The following is a 21,808-nucleotide window of genomic DNA, read 5'->3' as shown; positions in this document are numbered from 1 at the left end:
GAAAGAAAACATTAGCATTTTTCTCTTTAAATATTTTACATAATGTAGAAGAGGAGAAGCAAGTCCTTTATATTCATTTTTAAGATAGGTAAAATTAAAAACTAAATATTTGTAAATAGTCATAAATACTGCAGTGTGGCAGAGAATTATAAATGTTTCCTTAATTGAGGATGATGTGGTTTTATATAAAACATCTTTTAAACTATAAGTTTTAGGCACTAAAATTTTTGTTTTCCGCTTCTGAAGAAAAAAAGATTACTACTTTTTAATGGGAGATTTAAAAACAAGATACCTTGGTTTAGCCAAACTTTCTGGAACTAGAATTCAAAATTAATGGCCCAGATTGTTTTCTTGAGGGGGGGGTTACTTTAAATAGGGGCATACATATTGAAAGCAATCTGAAATACACCATGTCTGTGATTCTCAGCCAAGAAATGTATAACAGAATCACCTGCTGGATCGATTTGAAAATATCAGGAGGTGGAGGGATGTCACCACAGACTGACTAATACAGAATTCCCTGGGGAGATACATATTTTTATACATATGTCCACACACACACACCCCTCCCTGGGTGTATATTTACTTTTTAGATTCCCACATACCACCACTTCAGATAATTTAAAACATGTAAATACTTAATATACTGTGCACTTGAGATTCTTTAAAAAATTTCTTAAGTAAAATACTTTGGTGATCTAAAAATTATTTGGAGTGTTTCAATAAAGTGTATAATTTGTGGCGGTTGGTGTTGGAGTATGAATAAAAACAGGGAAGTCATTATCACAGATGTTTTAAACTCATTAAAGCATTAAGCATTAATCTAAAAATGAATTAAAGCAAAGCGATGGAAAGAAGCATATGAGATGGTTTTATAGGAAGTATTTTTGACTCAAGTGAAACTTTGTTATAGGATACCTCAAAGAAAAATTTACTCGATACCATGGAATTAAATGCTTTGATTATAGAAGGAGCCCTTTTGGGACAAAATTACAAGCATTAAATTTATCAAGGACTGGTAATGTTACTAGTAGGACTACTTAGATGTGGGTTGCACATCAAAAACTAATGCAGATCAGTGGCTTATTTTGCATGAGCTTTGCTCAGACATTTTTCTTCCCCTCTACTTCTCCCCTCTCTCAGGGTGGTCATTTCATTCTGTATGTATACTTAGAATTACTCGGCCTTGTTCTAGTCGCGATATAGAACGAATATTCTAAGTAATTAAATTCCAGTTCTAAGTAAATTGGAAACTATAGGTCAAGGTAGAACTGTGCTGACAGGCTGACTTTATATTGTGGTAGAAGTGTTAGGTGCTCTGGATAGTGGGATGATCTGTAGTGACGGAAGCAGGGGGAGCTCTTATGCACAGAGCTCACTAGATGGTAGAGAGTAAACTTGGAACTTGGGACTTTGAGCCAAGAATTAATGAGAACTAGATGAGTTTAATTAGTCTATTACATTTGTGTGGCAATGGCAGAATGTAGCACTTGGTTGACCTTTGTTGTTTGTCCCTCTCTAAACCTCCATGGGCAGCTATCACTATTTTGTCTTATTTGTCTTATTTTTCTGCCTTTCTCAGAATTCTCAAATTCTTCTCATCATAGCACTCCAGCCTCCTTTTTGACCCTTCATTTCAGGCAAGGACTATCAATTGGACAGAACTATGATGAAAACAATCTGCTGCCCCTTGGCTTAGTGATTTCTAAGGTCATTTCTAGCATTTAAATACATGGAGTCTATGAAATAAATTTTCTCTTCTGTAAAAAACCAGTTGAGGAAGCAGGAAGAACAAAGGGAAAGACTAACGACATTGGAACTTTTAAAGAGACCACAGATTTCATTACATTAGGTTTTCAAACCTATCTTTAACATTTGCTAGATATATGTCTTTAGGCAAGTTACTGTATTTCTAAGCATCATTTCTTAACTAATCTGCAGGGTTACACTTTTTAAATTATTGATAATATTAGCTAATATTTAATGACATGTACTATGTGACAAGAACTGGGATAATTTTACTACGTATATAAGCCTCATGACAATCTTGTAGTATTAATATTTTAATATCTGTTTTACTAACGAGAAACCTGTCACAGATTTAAGCTATTTCCCAAGGTCACACAACTTGTAAATATTTGAGCAAAGATTGAAACCCAAGTTTATTACTTTCAAAAATTAGTGTGTACCACCTTCTAAAGTGCCAGACGTACATGGCAGAGGCTCACAAACTATTAATTCCTCTTCTGTTTAAAAGGCAAATAAATTTGTGCAGAAAAACAAACTTGAACCACCAATCAGTCTTATCCTTGTAGGGTAAGGCTGCATTTAAGCACTAAATTGAACTTGTGTTTTCGCTATTACAAGTATATGTGGGACTATATTCTTTTCCTATAGCTAAACAATCACTTCAGCTTCATTTTCTTAGATTCTGTTTTCAGGATTTGGGTTTTTCTTAAGGGTATACCATGATATAATTTTAACTTTCTTAATAACATGCTATTTTGGAGGCAAGTTTGTGTTGCATTGATATTAAATAAGATTTCTTTTTGATTACAGCTTTCCCTACAAATAAAATAAAATATCAAAACCTATTTATTTTTTAAAATGTTTTCATACATGTAAAGCAGAGCCAGTGATTGCTTGCAAATTTATATTTTAGGTTGTGGCTTAGGCAGCTCCTTTCTAAAATTCAGCATTTGTATACTGTATGTATAGTCCAAACTTAGTACTCAGTTTTCTTGTGTATAAAACTCCTATATTAGGAATATTCCATGGCTTGAATGAAGTTAAATATGTAAAATTGTCTTTACACATAGTAAGCATTCAGTGTTAGTCTTTATTCAACACTTGAATTCAAGTAGTTTTAGAGTCTAGCTCTGTTGTCTTTGGTGGCAGTGGATAATTTGCAGTGATTTTACTTTACTTGAATATATAATCTGATTCTAGGATTTCTTTCTCTTCAAGTCTTCTGTTAATATCACTAAACTTAGGTTCATATAAGGTTTAATCCATAGCATGTCATGGTGCTGGCCTCTGATCACCTTTTCCAGAGTCTTTGGAAAGAGGACTCTAAACATTGTGGCCATATTACTGGCTAATTCACATGTCAGGGGAACATGCTTATTATATTTGTGAGTTATACTTCTATTTCTACTAATCTTGTCAAAGGTAATTATTATTTTGCTTATGTTATTATTACATGAAATAAATTCCTGTATTTGAACAATGACTTTTTAATAACAGGAGTCTTGTGTTTATTACTGAACTTGGGTCAGTTTGCATATTAATAAGAATATTAGTAAATCAGAAGACTTGTGTTGAATAAAATTAACCTTTGAAAGTATAAGGGATAAACTATTGTTTAAGAATTGATCTTTCTGTGGTAATTGAAATTACTTTGAACCTTTTTAAAAAGGAGAGGGTAGCATTTACCATATCAGGAAGTTCTGAAGAGCATGACATCTTAGATATTGTGGTCATACCCAGGATAAGGATTTAGAGATTTCTAAGTAGTTAAACCATCAGAACTTAATTTAGGACAGTGTTTTTTATAAATTTACTTAATGATATTTTAATTATAGCCCTCTGTTTTTATCATATTGTTTTCTGAATTGTTAGCCAAATGACCACAGGTTAAAATGCATTCTTATTACAGGGAGAGAAGAGCTTGGGGGTGGAGAGACTTAACATTTTTGGCCTCTGTGTTGTGGACATTGTACATAATTTATGTTCAGAAATACACTGGTAGGATTTGTTCTCTCTCTTTTTTTTTTTTTACAAATGAAGAAGCAAACCTCAAGTCCATGGTTACACAGGTTTTATTTGCACAGGTGTTTGACCCCAGGTTTTGCTGACTTGACTTTAAAAGATGCTGTTTTGGAAAGGTAGATTTTAGTTCATGATCTATGTAATTAGTTTCCTGCTGTAACAACATTACCAAAAATCAGGGGGCTTAGAACAGCAGAAACTTACTATCTCACAGTTCCAGAGGCTAGAAGTTCGAATCAAAGTGTTGCCAAGAGCCATGCTGTCTCTCTGAAGGCTCTAGAGGAGAATCCTTCCTTTCCTCTTCCAAATTTCTGACAGTTCTCATCAGTCCTTGGTGTTTTTGACTTGTAGGTGCATCACTTCAATCTCTGCCTCTATTGTCAAATGGCCAGTGGTCTTCCATCGTGTGTCTTCATATCATCTCTCTGTGTATGTCTGTGTCTCAATTTTCCTCTTATAAGGACATCAGTTATATTGGACTGGGAACCCACCCTACTTCAGTATGATGTCATCTTAACTAATTAATCTGCAATGACCCTATTTCCAAATAAGGTCACATTCTGAGGTACTGGGAGTTAGGACTTCAACATACATTTTTGGAGGACACAATTCATACAACAGCCTGTGACTGAATTCTCTAACTATTTAAGATTTAAATAAACAGACCTTGAAAATTTTAGAATACATACAGTAGGAAAGGTAGTCGCATTTTAGAGTGACAAAACACATCTTTATAGAATTCCACTTTTAAATTACTTTGGTTGTTATAACAGTCATATTTAAATCCCTAATACAAGTATTGCAAGCCATTAAACACAGTAGCACTGCCTAGCTTTTTAGATGGATTTGTAATGCCTGTAAACTAAAAGTTAATTTCTTTAGTAATAATTGAACTAAAAGAATTTGCAAAGAAAATCCAATACTATTAGTATTATATATACTATATATATATGATCTATTTACTGCGAATTATTCTTGCATTAAAGAAATTGACTTTAAAAAGTGGAGGTTTTTTAAAACTTTATTAAATACAGCCACTCTAAAAATTGCTGTGTGTCTTCCCATTTCATTTGTACTGTTTGTATCTTTTAAATAGTATTAACATTTTCTGCTTTGTCTATTCAGTAACATTTTCCCTTAAGTGATATGACTATCACTTTGCCATTTCAGTGGGTTTTTAGAAATTAGTTTTTTATTTGCCAAATGACCAGTTTGTTCACTATTTTTATTTACCTAGTGTTAAAAACCTTAATACATTTCTCTCTTTTTTCATAGAATTGGCCAGCAGAATTTGTATTTGATCAAGTAAAAACAACTTTGTGTTGACTGAAATCCAAGTTATATCAATATATAGGTCTTTACCAAATAGGTGTCTTAACAAAGGCCCCTATAACTTTACAGAAACTTGGACAATTCTCTTGATTTTTATTTGAAGAACACCAAAGCACTTAAAACACTGCCTGGCATTTCATACTACATAGGTATTCACTGTTGTAATTGTTAATAATGGCCAGTAGAGACTTTGGGACATGCAAATCAGCGTTGTATTAATTACAAATAATTAAGAGACTGTTTGTACAAATCTGAATATTCAAAATGGGGGAGGAGAGGATAGGACAGGGAATGGAGTTTTGTATGGTTTTGGAGCTTTACAGGGCTTCTTAGGCTTTTTTTTTTTTTTTTAAATCTCCTCGACCTGTGTTTGTCTGATGGATTAGGCTAGTGGCAATCATCCTACTGGCCCAAGTGGCTGGCCTGTCACGGAGAGATCAGGAAGAACAATTAGAACACTTCCTACCTTTGGTTGTTTAAATATGTCCAGATAGTAATAATTTAGTGGTTAAAAATAGTATTCCTGATTTTTTTACTCAATAAAGTAGGAATTCAAGTTTTAAGAGTAGATTTTTTCCCATGGGACTTGAGAAAGGCTGACTTGGTTGAAATGAAAAATAGATCTACACTTCTCCCATGAATATATTCATGCTAAAAAATGTTCTTAATCACTGAAAAGAAACTAAATACTTCCTTAAATTGTGTCTGACTCAATCCATTGTATGGGAAACCACATTTAGAAAAATGATTTTCAAATTTGTTATTAGATCTCCCTAGATGACAGAGAATTTGAAAAACATTTTATCCCAAAGTAAGTCTGTCAAAATTTTAGATCCAGGAGATTATCTATTTGGGGAGAGAAGTAGTTACTTAACTATTGCCAATTCTGGAATCTCTAGTAATCCGTAGTAGGCAGTTTAAGAAGATATAGTAAGGATCTTGGTTCCACTGGCAATCACAAAATGCCACAGTAACTACAGTAACTAGTTATCTGTTCTTTCAAACGTGAAGCAGTAATTTTTTTTTTTTTAATTAGAGCTTTATAAAAATAACCGACTCCTAGGTGATAATATAAAATTTAATTTTTACCTTGATATAGAAAGCTAATTTTGGAATGGGGCAGTCCCTTAAAATGTCACAGCTCTAATCTTTCTTTGCCACCTTGGTTATTTTATTTGTTGGACCAAAGCTATAGATGTAGGACTTCACATGGAAGGATCTAAGTACATAATACACCTGCCCCCAAATTCACAATTCAGAGCCTTTTATTTAAGCTGTGTATTTCAACTTTTCTTCATAATAATGACTTTTATACTGTGGGCAAGTAAAATCAGTAGTTCACATTTTAATGAGTGGTAGAGTAAGGTTGATTTCTAAATTAGTATTAGTTTTCAAAGGGTGAAGAAATGGCTCCCCTCCAAAAGCATTTCTATTTAATAGTAAAAGTAGGGAATCTGGAAATGGTCATGAATGAAGGAAAAATTTTGATGGAGGGTTCACCTGAGAAACTAGGGGGATAAAGGCACTAGCCTTTAGATCTCATGAACCTCTAGCTAAGGGTTATAGACAAGGTTATGGCCTTGATTCTTTCTAAACCACTAAACATCAGATGGAAAGGATTTTAAGAGTTACAGGAATAGTGTAACCAGATCCTGAAAATAGTCGTGATATTTAGGTTCAGAGAATTAAATGAGGCTGACACTTTGTGATTAGCCATTAAGTCCTTTGAAGTGTAATTTTCTCAGTTTTGCCAAAGAAATACTTTGCTACTTTTCCTTTCATTCTTGGCAGTTTAGATAGCTCTCCATTTCTTTTTGTAGCTCTAAGTGTCTTTTTGTCCCATGGGAAAAGAAAGTGATTATAGAACACTGGCTTGTTGGGTTTGTCATCAAATATCTACTCAGGCACCTTAAACAGAAACTTACTTGGGAAGGAAGTGGTTGAGCTGGGTTGATTCTTTTCTTGGTAAATATTTTTGTTGTTGTTCAGTGAGTAGTCTGACTTTATTTTTGTTTCTCTCTTGGCTGTTTACCTTTTTAATTTGACATTTCAAATAGTTTCTAACCTAATACAGCTCATAATTGGAAATATGTGTGCATATATGCACTCACATATTCACACACACACACACACACACACACACACACCACATACTTTCTCCTCAGAGAACCTTCAGCAAATGTAGATTTTCTTTTGATCTTTTTGTGATGGCACTTGACTATGCTCTCAGGAAATCAGACAATTTAAAACCAGTATCTTTTCTTTCTCTGCTTTGAGTCTCACATCTTCTTACCAAACTTGTATTTCTTTAGCAATTAGATCTTTAAAGCCTAATATTTTCTTATCAGGGCCTACTCAGTCTTCATTAGAAATATGACTCCTTTAAATGCTCCAGTAACCAGAAACTAATACTAAATGTATACTCCGTACTAAACATATTCTCAGAGAATGAGAGCAAGCAACAGAGCCACCTATATATAGTATTTAAAGCATTAATATTAGGGCACCTGGCTGGCTCAGTCAGAAGAGCATGTGACTCTTGATCTTGGGGTCGTCAGTTTGAGCCCCACTGTTGGGTATAGAGATTACTTTAAAAAAAAAGCAGTAATATTTCTGGCTAAAAAAAAAAGTACTAGCACTAAATCATTTTTGATTGAACTTCTGATTTATTACAGCCTAACAATACTCATTTACCATCCAGTGCTCTTAATGTCATAGTATTATGGTTCACCTTGTGAATTTGCTTCAGCTGCTGTCTTGGACCAGGTGAGTCCAAAGCTGCCAAAATTCAGTTGAAGCTGAACAGTACCTGACGGACGTGTGGCCCTGTTGGCCTTTGACCAGATGCTTTATGTTTAAGTTCAAACAGAGACCTTTCTTCTTCTGTTTTCTCATTTTCCTTTATGGGCATACTCTTGGCAGTTCTAATTTATGAACCACTATTCTGAACTTTTTATCCAATTGATAAATTCAAAGTACTTTATTTCATTGAGCCAAGAAGCCTAGGATTGGTTCATGGGAATCAAGATGGAATGTTTGGCTTATCATGCGTTAAGAGTACATACTCGTAATGCCAAGCAGTAGACCTCTTGGAATGATAATCAAAAAACAACCAGAAAGCCAGACATTTATCTGGTTTTGGAATTTAGCCCAGGAAAGAAAACCCCTCGGGTACTCCTGCTCAGACAGCCTGATGTACACCCTTGAGCCCTCTAGTAAATGAGAATTAGTAGCATTCCCAATGCCTCTGTGCCACCATAATTATTCCTACAGTCTTCTGCTTGCTAAGCATAATCTGGAATTTACTTCTGTAACAGAACTGCCAAAGGCCTAGCACCCTTGCTTCTAGCTTTCTCATATCTTTCCGATCTTACAGCTTTCATCTGTAATTAAAAATCTTTGAAGCCATAGGAGAGGGACTCAACGTATTTTAGGATGCCTTTTTAACTATAACTTGCACAATAGAAAGAAGCTGGAGCCTAAGGAGAGTTAACATTGTAATACCCATCAATAATGGAATCTGTTATGTTGTGTTTACAGTACTCTTAGTTGTTTGTTTTTTATTTAGAGCAAGGTTAAAAAATGCAGAAGGTGTACCAACATTTCCCTCCCCCGGATAGACACATATACTTTTACTGCGACTATGATGGATACCATTAATGAAGCTATCCCACACTCTTTCTTGTTAAGTCCCAGATTTTCTACATTTCTCCAGGCAGCCAGTTATTAACAGATCTGAAACCTCTTCATCCTGCTCCTGAAGGATTTGACCATTTAAAATTGTATGCCTTTCTTAAGCAGCGATTCCAGTGTCTTCCACTCACTTGGCAGTTGTACAGTTTTTCACTTCTTAAGGTGAGGTTCTGTGATGTTATTTTACACGAACACTTTAAGGATATTCTCCTGTCTTTGCCTTCACGGGCCCTGAGATGCAGTCTCATCTTGCATAAATTAATTGTTTTATCCTGAATTCTTCAAGTATTTTTAAAACAAAAATAGGAGTACAGATAAAATTATTCCTTAGCTTTTAATTTTATAGATGTCATAATGCCCTAATTATAATTTGGCCTTATTTCAACTCTTTATAGGGAAAAGAATCTTCAATGGAGATGTTAAATGGAATCATTCTATCCTTTGCCATTTGTTTTACATTGACTTTAACCTTGTACTGTTTTCAGTTATTATTAGAAACATGCTAAGACATGACCTTTGAACCCAGTTAATTTTTGCTTCAGATACTAGTTTTATTTTTAAAAAATTGTAAGGAGACAGTTACTGAATTACATTAGAGGAGGAGGTTTTATAAGGAAACAGAATTGAAAAGAACTCCGAGAATGGAATTGGGATTAGTATATTTGCATTATTTCCCAGAGAAAGTAAAGCTGTTGAGAGGCCAATACAAAGATTGTTTAAGAAAGGAGCAGGAGTTCAGATTTCTTTCTGAAATGAAAAGGTGAAGTTTTATATCAAGCTTTCATGCTTATGTAATCCAAGTATGTTAGAATAAAATATTTTAAGATTATGGGTGATCGTGGAAATCAGTGCATATGGCCTTGTTGACTTGTTTATATCAAGAAAAATAAAAGTAGTTTCAGAAATTTGTCCACTTTGGAACTTGACTGAACTCTGTCCTCTGAATTGATTGAAGTGTCTATTAATCTGATTTGCCTAATGTTAGGTTTGAAGTAATTTGGTTTAGTAACGTGCAACCATACATAGATAAAGAGTTGTTTTTCTATGAGTAGCTTAAGACTTGAGCCAGATACTGAAATCCTTTGATTTGCTAAATATAATTGAATTGTATTATGTCTAGACTGCTCTTTAGCTATACTTATGGTCTCTTTCTTAATTTTTACGCTTCTTAGCATGTTTCCAAAGCACATGGAATTTCCATTTCTTTTGAGAGGAATTCTAACAGCCTTAGGGATAACCTTGATTGCTGTATGAACAAGTTTTCCTTAAGTAAATTCTTTTACTTGCTTGGTTGTAATCCTAGATACCATTTTGTACTTAGGTTTCGGATAAAGTGCATGGTATTTTCCGAATATCCCCACTTTCAGAAATCATCATATCACAGGCCTCAAGTGTACAGATCAAATTGCAATTAGAGATACTCTTGAATGATGTTCACATTGGTCTTTAGAACATGGAATTTCAGCTTAATTTTTCATCCTTTGATCAGTCTATATAGCAGATCCAAAAGTGAACCCAACTTGAATTTTCTTTCTTTGGAAGAGAATGGGTAACAGATCCAAAGCACTTACTCAATATTAATATCAACTTCAGATGGTTGCAAAGCATAAAAGAGTTCTGTTTAGCTAGATAATCATAGCAAGATTATAACCAACACTGTGGTTTCTCTCTAGTATGTTGAGGTTTATTTAGTGCAAACTAGAATCTTTACCTACTATATCTGGGAGTATTGTTTTAACATATTTTAGTGTGAGATATTTGTGTTGAGATGCATTTGGCCTCTTGAGGAAGATCTTGCTTAATGCAAATCCAGTTCTGTTAGCTACGCATGAAACTTCAATAAGTTTATGGATCCAGGAAAAAGAAAAGAAAAAAATTTCTGGAGCAAGTTCCCTATTTTTTAAAGGATATTTTTAGGAGATTGTATTTTTTTTTTTTTAAGGGAGGGGGAGAGAGAATCTTAAATAGGCTCCACGCCCAGCACAGAGCCCATCGCGGGGCTCGATCTCCTGACCCTGAGATCATGACCTGAGCCAAAATCAAGAGTTGGATGCTTAACTGACGGAGCCACCCAGGCACCCCATTAGGAGATTTAAAAATGAGATTAAATTTCTTTGCAGATCACTTTCCTTGGTAATGTTGACAAACATTGGAGGTATTATTGTACATGTGGTCTCTTTTCCTTGGTATGCGGGCAGCTGCTTAATCTGTATTGTGAACAAGTACACTTTGACATTTTTAGGAAATTACAAGGTTATTAAAACATAAGCCAGATTTTCAAGTTGTGAAGACTATATTTAGAAGATAAAATTTAAGTGAGATGGCTAGTTCCAATGTCTTCTGACCAGTCATTTCTGACAGCGTGCAGCAATGAAACTTTTGGGACCCAGATATAAATATTAATTTTTCCTCTACACTGAGCATAAATATAATGTGGACTAGTATCCAGAAGGATATGAAAATTAATATGACAGTTTTTCAAATGTGATGACTAATTTAAAATCCCAGATTATATTACTTTACTTTTGTGTCTTACAACAAAAATGTGTTGATTTTAATGGGTAGGATTTGGGACAAATACAGAAACTTTCCTGCTAAAGACTTTACAAAATTATGATGAAATTGCATATTCAGGGGCCACCTGGCTGGCGCAGTCTGTAGAGGATACAACTCTTGATCTCAGGGTTGTGGGCTCAAGATCCATATTGGCTGTAAAGATTACTTAAAATCTTTTTAAGAATTGCATATTCGGGGGGAAAAAAAGATAAATTTTTACCCCTAAATTTTGGTTCTGGCAAACAAGAAGATGGTTCTTTTAAGAGTCAGAACACTTTTTAAGCTGATCCAGTTCCTTAAATTGTTAAGGTATTTTAGTAAAGATCCTTCAGTGTAATCCTCAAGCTCAGGTTCCTTTCTCGTACTATCTTCTGGAGAACTCATAAAGGGAAATACACTGCTTTTCAAGCCTGGGAGTATAGAAAATATTTCTTAGACATTTTGCTTTCCCTGGTTATATGCCTCTCCCATTCTCCACAGAATCATCCCAAAACTTTTCCACTCCCCATGAAACATGCCTATTTCCCTTCAGCAGAGGACCGTCCTCTTTTCCTACAGCTGGTAGATGGGAGCCACTTTGTTTCAGCCAGCCTTCTCTAAGCTTATTTAAAATTACCTGGTCTCAGCCTCTAGACCACTCGTTCTCAATTTCCCCTCTTTTTCCCAGGAGACATTTAGCAAGATCTGGAGACATTTTTGGTTATCATAACTGGGATGGGGTTGGGAGTACTACTGGTAGCCAGTGAGTATTAGGAGCAGGGATGCTGTTAAACAACCTATAATGCATAGGGGACCCCCCCCCCCCATGACAGTTCTCTCCAAATGGCAAAAGCGCTGGGGCTGAGAAACCTTACTGTAATCTTAGGAGCAAGTGTCACTCCTTACCTCTTTGCTGTATTCCTAACCTTTCCCTCTTCACTTACCCCAAGTTTTCCAATTAATGTGCTCGTCTCTCACACTTAGAAAAGTAAGTGTGCCCTTGACCTTTTGTTCTTTTCTAGTTGGTGGTCTCGTTTTTCTGTTATAGAAAGATCTTTGGAAAGAGTGTTTAATTTGTCTCAATTTCTTTTTTTTTTTTAAGATTTTATTTAGAGAGCAAGCATGCACGTGGGGGGGGGGGGGGCAGAGGGAGAGAGAATCTCAAGCAGACTCCGCACTGAGCATGGAGCCAGACACAGGCTCCCATCTCACGACCCTGAGATCATGACCTGAGCTGAAACCAAGAGCTGGATGCTTAACTGACTGAGCCACCCAGGTGCCCCATTTGTCTCAATTTCTTCTTCCTTTTATTCCTCAGTGCACTGTAGTCTGCTTTTGACCTCACCAATCCACTGAAGTTGTTCTTTCTAAAGTCCTCACTGATGTGCTGGACTCTGATATGTTTACTTTTTCCTGGAGTCCTATTGATCTCTATGTAAACAGTGTGTTTCAGCAATTTGATAGAATCTGCAGCTCCAGAGTGCGTCCCTGCTTGTTTTGCTGTTTCTTCTGTCTGAGGTGGGATCTTCTTCTTCTCCACTGTGTAGACTCCTATTTATCTTCAAGACTCAGGGCAAGAGCTGCATCTTTAACCTTTTCTGCTCTCCCCTGGAAAAGTAGCCATTCTCTTCTCACTGCATATCTGTATTATAGTACTTTGTGGTTATAATGCAATTACTTGTTGACATGTTTGTTCTTCAGAGGCTGAGATCAGATCTTATATATGCTCCTGGTGAAGTGCCTGAATCAATACACACTTAGTAAAAATTTATTTATTTGAGAGACAGTACGTGCATGCATGCCCATGGCAGGGGGAGGGGCAGAGGGAGAGAGAGAGAGAGAATCCCAAGCAGACTCCATGCTGGGCCCAACTCGGGGCCCAACTCGGGGCCCAACTCGGGGCTCAGTCTCATGACCATGAGATCATGCCCTGAACCGAAACCAAGATTTGGTCACCCAACCAACTGTACCACCCAGGTGCCATTTTAATACAAATTTTTTTTTCTTTTTTTTTTTTTTTTTGAGAGAGAGCATGTGTGAATGGGAGCAAGGGAAAGGGCAGAGAGAGAAGAAGAGGGAGAAAGAAAATCTTAAGCAGGCTCCAAGCCCAGCACGGAGCCCAATACAGGGCTTGAACTCACGACCCTGAGATCAAGACCTGAACTGAAACCAAGAGTCACATGCTTAACCAACTGAGCCACCCAGGCACCCCAAGAATTTAAAAAAAATTTTAAAGAGTAAACAAACATTAAAGAGAAATCCAAAGAGTCCAGAAAGATCTCTGAGATCTGGAAAAATGTGTCATTAGCAACACAAAGCCTTAGTTAGACTACACAGAGGTTCAGCATCATACTTGGAAGCTTGTTAGAAATTCAGAGTCTCAGGCTCCATCTCAGACCTACTGAATCAAGATCTGCATTTTTAAAAGCTCCTCTGGTAATTTGTAGGAATTATAAACTTTGAGAAACAGGGCTTCAGTTCATTTCTTTTCTCCCCCAACAAATGTGGGTTTTCCATACGTTCAAATGGAATACATACAGTACTTTTGATGTTTGTAAAGATTAGAAAAAGTACTTTTTTTTTTTTTAAAGATTTTATTTATATGTCAGAGAGAGAGCGCTCAAGCAGAGTAGCAGGCAGAGAGAGAAGCAGGCTCCCTGCTGAGCAAGGAGCCAGACGCGGGACTCAATCCCAGAACCCTGGGATCATGACCTGAGCCGAAGGCAGATGCTTAACCAACTGAGCCACCCAGGCGTCCCGAATAAGTACTTTCATAATTATATTTCTCTTAAGACAGCAGTTAGCAGAAGCCCTATAGGATACTTATTTCTAACAAGGAAGGGGAGATCATTTTTTAACTAGAAGTGCTTTTTGGTATATTTAAGAGTTTTATTTGATACCACCTCTGATAATGTTTGTAACAAGAGCTTCGAGTACATTTCTCATGTGAATATTATTTGTAGATTAAATTTCATTAAATCTTGGAATAGGTGCTATGAATTTGGATTAAGGAGATAAATGTGTGTAGACTTCTTTTAGTCCTTTCTGATTTGGAGGCAGAGGTCCTACTTCACCAGGAGATACTGGCACTGTGCCTGGATGGAGTGAATATAATTTAACAAAGTATGGAAGGCTTAAAAAAAAGTCATTGAAAAATTAGATGTAAAAATTGGAAACTATCAAGGCTTTGTTATTTAAAAGTTACTATAAGCAGTATAACATAGCTGTGCTTTTAAGATGAACATATAATGGTGAATGCTGTTACATGGTATAACATTTGTGTATTAAATACAGGGTTTCAATTGTACTATTAAAATTTCTATAGCATAATTTCTAAAGATACAGGAAATCTGGGGTGTTTTTTTGGTTAATGGGTCTGAAAAAAATGACAGCTCAAAGTGAAATGTTTTGATCAGACATTTAATGTTCCAAGTTTCTTGGCAAATTCTTTGAAACAGTTCAAAGAAGTGTTTGTTTGCTTGTTTGTTTGTTTAAAGTAGGCTTTATACCCAGTGTGGAGCCCATCATGGGGCCTGAACTCATGACCCTGAGATCAAGACCTGAGCTGAGAGCAAGAGTCAGATGCTTCACCAACCACACCAGTCAGGCGTCCCTAATTTATTTATTTATTTATTTTTTTTTTAAGTAAACCCTACACCCGACGTGGACTCAAACTCATGACCCTGAGATCAGGAGTTGCATGATTTACTGCTTTACTGACTGAGCCAGCCAGGTGCCCCAAAGAAGTTTTATTTTATTTTATTTTATTTTATTCTGTTTTTAAGATTTTATTTATTTAACAGAGAGAGGAAGGGAGAAAGAGAGAGAGCACAAGCAGGGAGAGTGGGAGAAGGAGAAGCAGGCTTCCCGCTGAACAGGGAGCCTGACGTGGGGCTCAATCCCAGGACCCTGGGATCATGACCTGAGCTGAAGGCAGACGCTTAACCGACTGAGCCATGCAGGCGCCCCAGGAAGCTTATTTTAAATGCTCAACTTTAAACTTGATTCTAAAATTCAAATACAAATGATTCAGGGGTGAGAGTTGGAGAAAGCATGTTATCCCATGGGTTTATTATCTTTGGAATGGAGAAACAAATTCACAGTAAATTCAGCAAATACTTACTGAAGAATATGTATACTTAGTACTTTGATAGGTAAAAGTTGGTAGTAGTAGGTGATTGGGAAAGATGGTAGGGGACTGACAATGCAGCCCTTGACTTCAAGGAGTTTACCTTTCAAATGGGAGCCAAACTATACATCAGTATAATTTGTGAACAACTGCAGCAGAAGGATATTCAGAATACACTGGAACATAGAGAAAGGGCACTAGTTGTTAGATTGCAGTTAGAAGTTGCTTTTTTTTTGGAGAGAGAGAGAGATTATGAGGGTTGGGGAAGGGCTGAAAAAGAGAGAGAATCTCAAGTAGACTCCATGCCCAGCGCTGACCCCAACTCAGGACTCGATCCCACAGCCCTGAGATAGTGATCTGAGCTGAAATCAAGAGCCAGACATTTAACCGACTGAGCCACCCAGGCGCCCCAAAAGTTGCATTTTTATTTAAGCAAATTAATTCCCTAAGTCTCAATATCCTTATCTGTAAAACGAAGATAAATACATCTATCTGGAAGGCTTGTTTTAGGATTAAATGAGAAAACGTACAGTGCTGTGTGCAATACCCAGACTGATTAACAGATGTTAGCTGCTGCTCCGGGTGGCCGTGACCGCGTAACTGCAGAGCCCTTCCTTCTAGCGTAGTGCTTGCTGCCTCCCGTCCTCTTCTCCTCCTTACATCCGTAGCCCCAGCACAAGGATTTGAAGGAGGGTCTCTCAGATCTTAGAGGTCAAATCTAGATTTCTTTGGAAGTTTATTTTCTTACCGCTCCCCTCTCAGTATGAATAACCCAGGTCTCTTTCTTTTTTTGGAAGTTTCCAGAACATTATGGTGTGGCCCTGTTACAGGATGTTGCCTCTCATCATTCGGCACCTGCATCGTCCTGTAAGGACCTCCTTAGTCACATGTGACTATTTCACTCTATTAAAAATTAAAAACTCAGGGGGCACCTGACCAGCTCAGTCAGAAGAGCATGTGACTCTTGTTCTCAGCATCGTGAGTACGAGTCCCTCATGGGGTATGGAGATTACTTAAATAAGTAAAACTTTAAAAAAAAATAAAAAATTCACTTTCTTGGGGTGCCTGACTGGCTCAGTCAGGAGAGCATTCAGCTCTTGATTTCGGAGCTGTGAGTTCAAGCCCCACGTTAGGCGTAGAGTTTACTTAAAAGGAAAAAAAAATTCAGTTTCTCAGTCACACTACTTACACTTAAATGCTCAGTAGCCGCATGTGGCTCATGGCTACCAAATTGGACGGCATAGATGTGGGACATTTCCACAAAGTTCTCCTTTCTAGCACTGTTGTAGAACAGCGACTGCTGTTAGTGTAAGACCCAGGAAGTGGGCTGTTTACCTTATTAGCAGTTTTATGATTCAAAATCCTGGGTGACTCGGCTGGTTGCGTGTTTGCCTTCAGCTCGGGTCATGATCTCGGGGTCCTGGGATCGAGCCTCGTGTCAGGCTCCCTGCTCCACGGGGAGCCTGCTTCTGCTTGTCCCTCTCCCTCTGCCGCTCCCTCTGCTTGTGCACTATGGCTCTCTCTCTCTCTCTCAAATAAATAAATCTTTAAAAAAAATCCTCTCTCCCTCACTATATTAAATTTAAAAAAAAAGAAAAGCCTATCACCTTTGGTTATTTTTCCATTAAAGAGTTAAAATGAAGGCTCCTGGCTGGCTCAGTCATAAAACAAGGGATTCTTGATCTTGGGGTCATGAGTTCGAACCTTACACTGGGCATAGAGCTTACTTAAAAGAGTTAAAATGCTTGAACAATTTTGATTCTTATTTTTATAAGTATATAAACTTTGTATTGGTAATTTAATTATCATCTTAAGAGTTTTATTAAAACATCTTGAGCTTTCAAATAAAATTCAATAAAGTTTTAAAACAACGTTTTTAAGCAGACATCTTTAAGATGTTGTTTATGACTAAAGATAACAGTGTTTGATGAGATTAAACATATTAACAGACTGCTTTAATCCCTTCTTCTTCAGTCTTTCATAGCTTTTATTTGCCATTTGTTTTTTCTGAGCAACGCAGCCTGTGTTTTCCAAATACAGACTGTTCATTTAGGGAGCTCTGTACCACAGCTGCCATTTACATCTACATTATTACTTACGGCAAAAAAACAAGCGTGCTGACAGATAATTTTGAATGAACCAGCAAAAGAAAAAAGACCAAAAACATTCTGCACAGACTGCTGCTGGCAAATTTACAGTGAGTGGAAGTGTTCAGTTATTCCAGATGAGTTTGCCAAGAGCCTGTCTGTGATTCATCCCTGCAGTGTCCTCATGCGTGCCTATCAGGATCTTCCCAAAGAGACCTTTTATTATTATTTTTTAAAATTCTATAGCCCTAAAAATGATGTTATTTTCTGACTTGTTGCAATAAAAAGAAATCACATTTACAGATATGTAAGTAAATACTAAATTTATTTTCATAATATAAAGATTCTTACCATGCTGCCCTGTTCAATTACTGTATACTTTATGATTTGCATTCATATTCTCTATAATACAGAGAAATATCATTATAGTTAGTAATTATTCTTAAAGATTGGGTATCAAATCAGTTGAATAGAAAGGGAATAATCCTCTTATGTTTTTAAAAACAACTTGTATTTAGAGTTTGAAAACACCATAGAGATCATTGGCTATATTTTTACACAAGACAAAACTTAGACTATGACTTACTCATGGTGATGGACCTAGGTAGCAGTTTTTGAAAATATATATATTCTTTCCTTCATATAATAACGTTTGTATATATTTTACATAGTATTTATAGTTTATACATCTCCACAGAAGTTCAATGAACAGCAGCGGCGCCTGGGTGGCTCAGTCAGTTAAACATCTGCCTTCGGCTCAGGTCCTGATCCCGGGGTCCTGGGATTGAGCACCACGTCAGGCTCCCTGCTCATCGGGGAGTCTGCTTCTCCCTCTCCCTCTGCCCTTCTTCCCCCCTCCTCCCCCCGCTCCTGCATTCTCTCAAATGAATAAATAAAATCTTAAAAAAAAAAAAAAGGTAATGCAAGGTACTCAGACATGCTACAATATGGTTGAACCTGGAAAGTATTATGCTAAAAGAAAGAAGCCAGACATAAAAGACCACATATTGTATGCCTTATTTATATGAAATGTTCAGAATAGGCAAATCAATAGAGACAGAAAGTGGATGAGTGGTTTCCAGGAGCTGAGGGGAGGGGGAGATGGAGAGTGGCTGCTGATGGGGACACGGTTTCTTTTCGGGCGATGAAATTGTTCTGAAATTAGATAGTGGGGATGATTATGCCACTTTGTGAAAATGCTTAAAACTATTGAATTTGAATTGTATACTTGGAAAGGTGAATGCTATGGTATGTGAATTAGTCCTCAATGAGAAAACAAAAACCAATATTGCATTTCAACCCCTTAGCATAATTAGCTCCCTGTAAAGATTAGCTCCTACTGCTATTAGGGCCCATTTGTGAATTTTAAGAAAATAATGCCTAAAATCTAGGAAGTGTGATATTTCGTATTTTATTTCACTGCCTGAAATACAAGTGGTTTAACCACTAATAGCTTATTTTAGTTATTTTTGTCATCAGTGGCAGTGTTTATGATGTAAAAAAGATATTTGCCAACACTAGTTTCCAAATTCAGATGTTAACTGTAGCAGTCTTTTTGCAGGAAAGAATCCCACGTTTTAGTCAGTATTGCAATATCCTTTCAACAGTTTTCTTAATATAAAAATAAGTGCCATTAAAATGGTAAATTTTATGTCATATATATTTTACTACAATTTAAAAGATAATAACTGGGGCACCTGGGTGGCTCAGTCGTTAAGCGTCTGCCTTCGGCTCAGGTCATGATCCCAGGGTCCTGGGATCGAGCCCCACATCGGGCTCCCTGCTCCGCGGGAAGCCTGCTTCTTCCTCTCCCACTCTCCCTGCTTGTGTTCCCTCTCTTGCTGTGTCTCTCTCTGTCAAATAAATAAATAAAATCTTTAAAAGATAATAATTAAACACTAAATCTAAAGAAAGTTGTTCATCCTGAGGTAGTCTCTGTTTGCCATGTTATAGTCTTTTTTTATTAATTCAGGTAATCACAGAGATAAAAATCTTTAATGGTGGCAGATTATATGTATATTCAGTTTGGAGCTTTTAAATCATTAACAGCTAACATTTCATGTTCATATATACCAGGTGCTGAATAGGACACACAGGAAATAAATTCCGTACCTGAAATTTGTCTCAAAATGTTAGTATAATAAAAGATTCAGTGATTTTTGTTTTGGGGAGAAAGTGATGCGTCAGCTTCTCATTTCAGCTATAATATCAGTGTCAGTAACTTACACAAATAGAAAACTCTAAGTTTCAGAATCTATAATAAAGAGGTACTATAGATGTAATGCTGGTAGCAGAAAAAAAAAATCGATAGTTTGAAGGACACTTAAGACATGAGAAATAGTTGAGGACAAAGACAGTGACTAAGTGTAGCCTGAATGCCTAATAATAGCCCTTGATGTATAATGTAAAATGTTTACTCAAGATACTTGTTCAGTACATTAATTTATATGTATTCATTGGGATATGATTTGTTAATAAATAAATAAATTGTGGTAGCAATTATCAAGCCATTTCAGTATGACTAGGATTTGGTTTGAGTGTGAGTCTAGGTTGGGATGGAGATACCAAGATATTCTCTAAATGTTATTGCCTTCAAGGAACTTGGGGAGTCATGGAGGGAGGGAGGGTGTGGAACACTATGACAAACGGTGTAATAAAACACAGGGTGGAACATAGTCCCATGCTTCAGTATTTGGTGAAGATATGAATGAAATGCTACGGATAATCAGAAAGTGGTGACAGCAGGTATGGTGGAAATGATATTTCGGGTAGGCCTTGAAGGACTGTCATAATATGAAGAAAGGGTGAAAGGTATTCCAGGCAGGAATATTGACCCAGCTAGGATGAAGGTATAAGCCTAAGAGTCAACCGGTCAGAGGTGGGTGGGATCTAAGACCTGGCAAGGCCCCGTTAGGAGTAAGGTGACGTGTGGTTGGGTTGGGTAGGTTGAGACTGGATTACACAGAACCTTGAACATCAGGAGCTGAGAAGTTCGTATTTTGCCAGTTAGGCAGTGAGGGAGCCTGTGATTTGATGGATTGGTGTTTCTGGAGAGATTAATCTGGTAGTTCTGCGTGGGCTAGGAGAGTGTGAGTGGAGAGACCAGTGGGTTTATTTATGGTGCCTTGTGGGTAGCCTCTGCTTTTTGTGACATATAAGACTAGTCCTAGGCATAGTTATTCTAAGTAAGTTGTTACCTTCCTTTTGCTTTTTTTTTTTTTTTTTCACTTTTTCCTCTCCTGTTTGTCTTCATTGCCTCATAATAGATGCTAGGCAATTACCTCTTACTCATTGAGTTTGTGATTTTAGATATCATCTCTTTTTTTAAAAACTCACTTTAATAAGTGATTTTTGTAAACAGAGCTTTTCTTTTGTGGCTTTTCATTAGAGGTTAATGATGAAATGGCAGGGAATTCAAAGTTTTGGACAGGGCGCACCGCCCAGTCGGATCACGCTGTGGAGGGGGGACTACCTATAAGGGTATCTCCCTTTGTAAGATTATGTGTCTCTCAAAGTGTGGGTCATGGGTAACCTGAATTAGAATACCCAGAAGTTTTGTTCAAAATGCCAACTGAGCCTTTCTCAAGACCGAGTGATGCTAAAAGCTTTGAGAGTACGTGAGGAAACCTGCATCTTTAGCCATCAGGTCACTTACACACATCCTGAATTTTGAGAACCACTGATTAAGGCATTGTTGTTTTCTGTGGAATTATTCTAGCAATCGGTCTTCTTAGATTCCATTTCCTGTATATTAGGTTTTTTCCTTGTAGGTTATTTCCCAGGTAGCATATTAGATGTAGCATCTTATTCTCAGGTGGAAGCCAGATGAACACTACATAATCTACTCTTTTTTTTTTTTTTTTGGCCCAGTGTTGCTTGCTTGCTTGCTTTTTTTTTTTTTTTTTTTTCTTTTCTTTCTTTCTTTTTCTTTCTTTTTCTTTCTTTCCTTTTTTCTTTCTTTCTTTTCTTTCTTTCTTTCTTTCTGATTTTATTTATTTGAGAGAGAGAGCATGACCAGGGGGGCGGGGTGGGCACAGGGAGAGGGAGAAGCAGACTCTCCCCTGAGCAGGGGACCCAATGCAGGACTCAGTCCCAGGACCTTGGGATCATGACCTGAGCCAAAGGCAGACACTTTTTTTTTTTTTTTAAAGATTTTATTTATTTATTTGAGAGAGAGAATGAGACAGAGAGAGAGAACATGAGAGGGGGGAGGATCAGAGGGAGAAGCAGACTCCCTGCTGAGCAGGGAGTCCGATGCAGG

General features: G+C 36.9%; 1 protein-coding gene across 4 annotated transcripts in view; it reads left to right on the top strand.

The window, feature by feature from the left end:
- SCAF8 (SR-related CTD associated factor 8) overlaps nt 1-21,808 on the top strand; it is a 215,080-nt gene that overhangs the window by 84,366 nt on the left and 108,906 nt on the right. The gene's annotated exons all lie outside the window — the stretch shown is intronic.

The sequence above is a fragment of the Phoca vitulina genome, unplaced genomic scaffold (assembly GCF_004348235.1).
Source record: "Phoca vitulina isolate PV1807 unplaced genomic scaffold, GSC_HSeal_1.0 scaffold9, whole genome shotgun sequence".
Lineage (NCBI taxonomy): Eukaryota > Metazoa > Chordata > Mammalia > Carnivora > Phocidae > Phoca > Phoca vitulina.
Note: the sequence above shows the minus strand (reverse complement) of the source record. Positions and strands in the feature narration are given on the sequence as shown.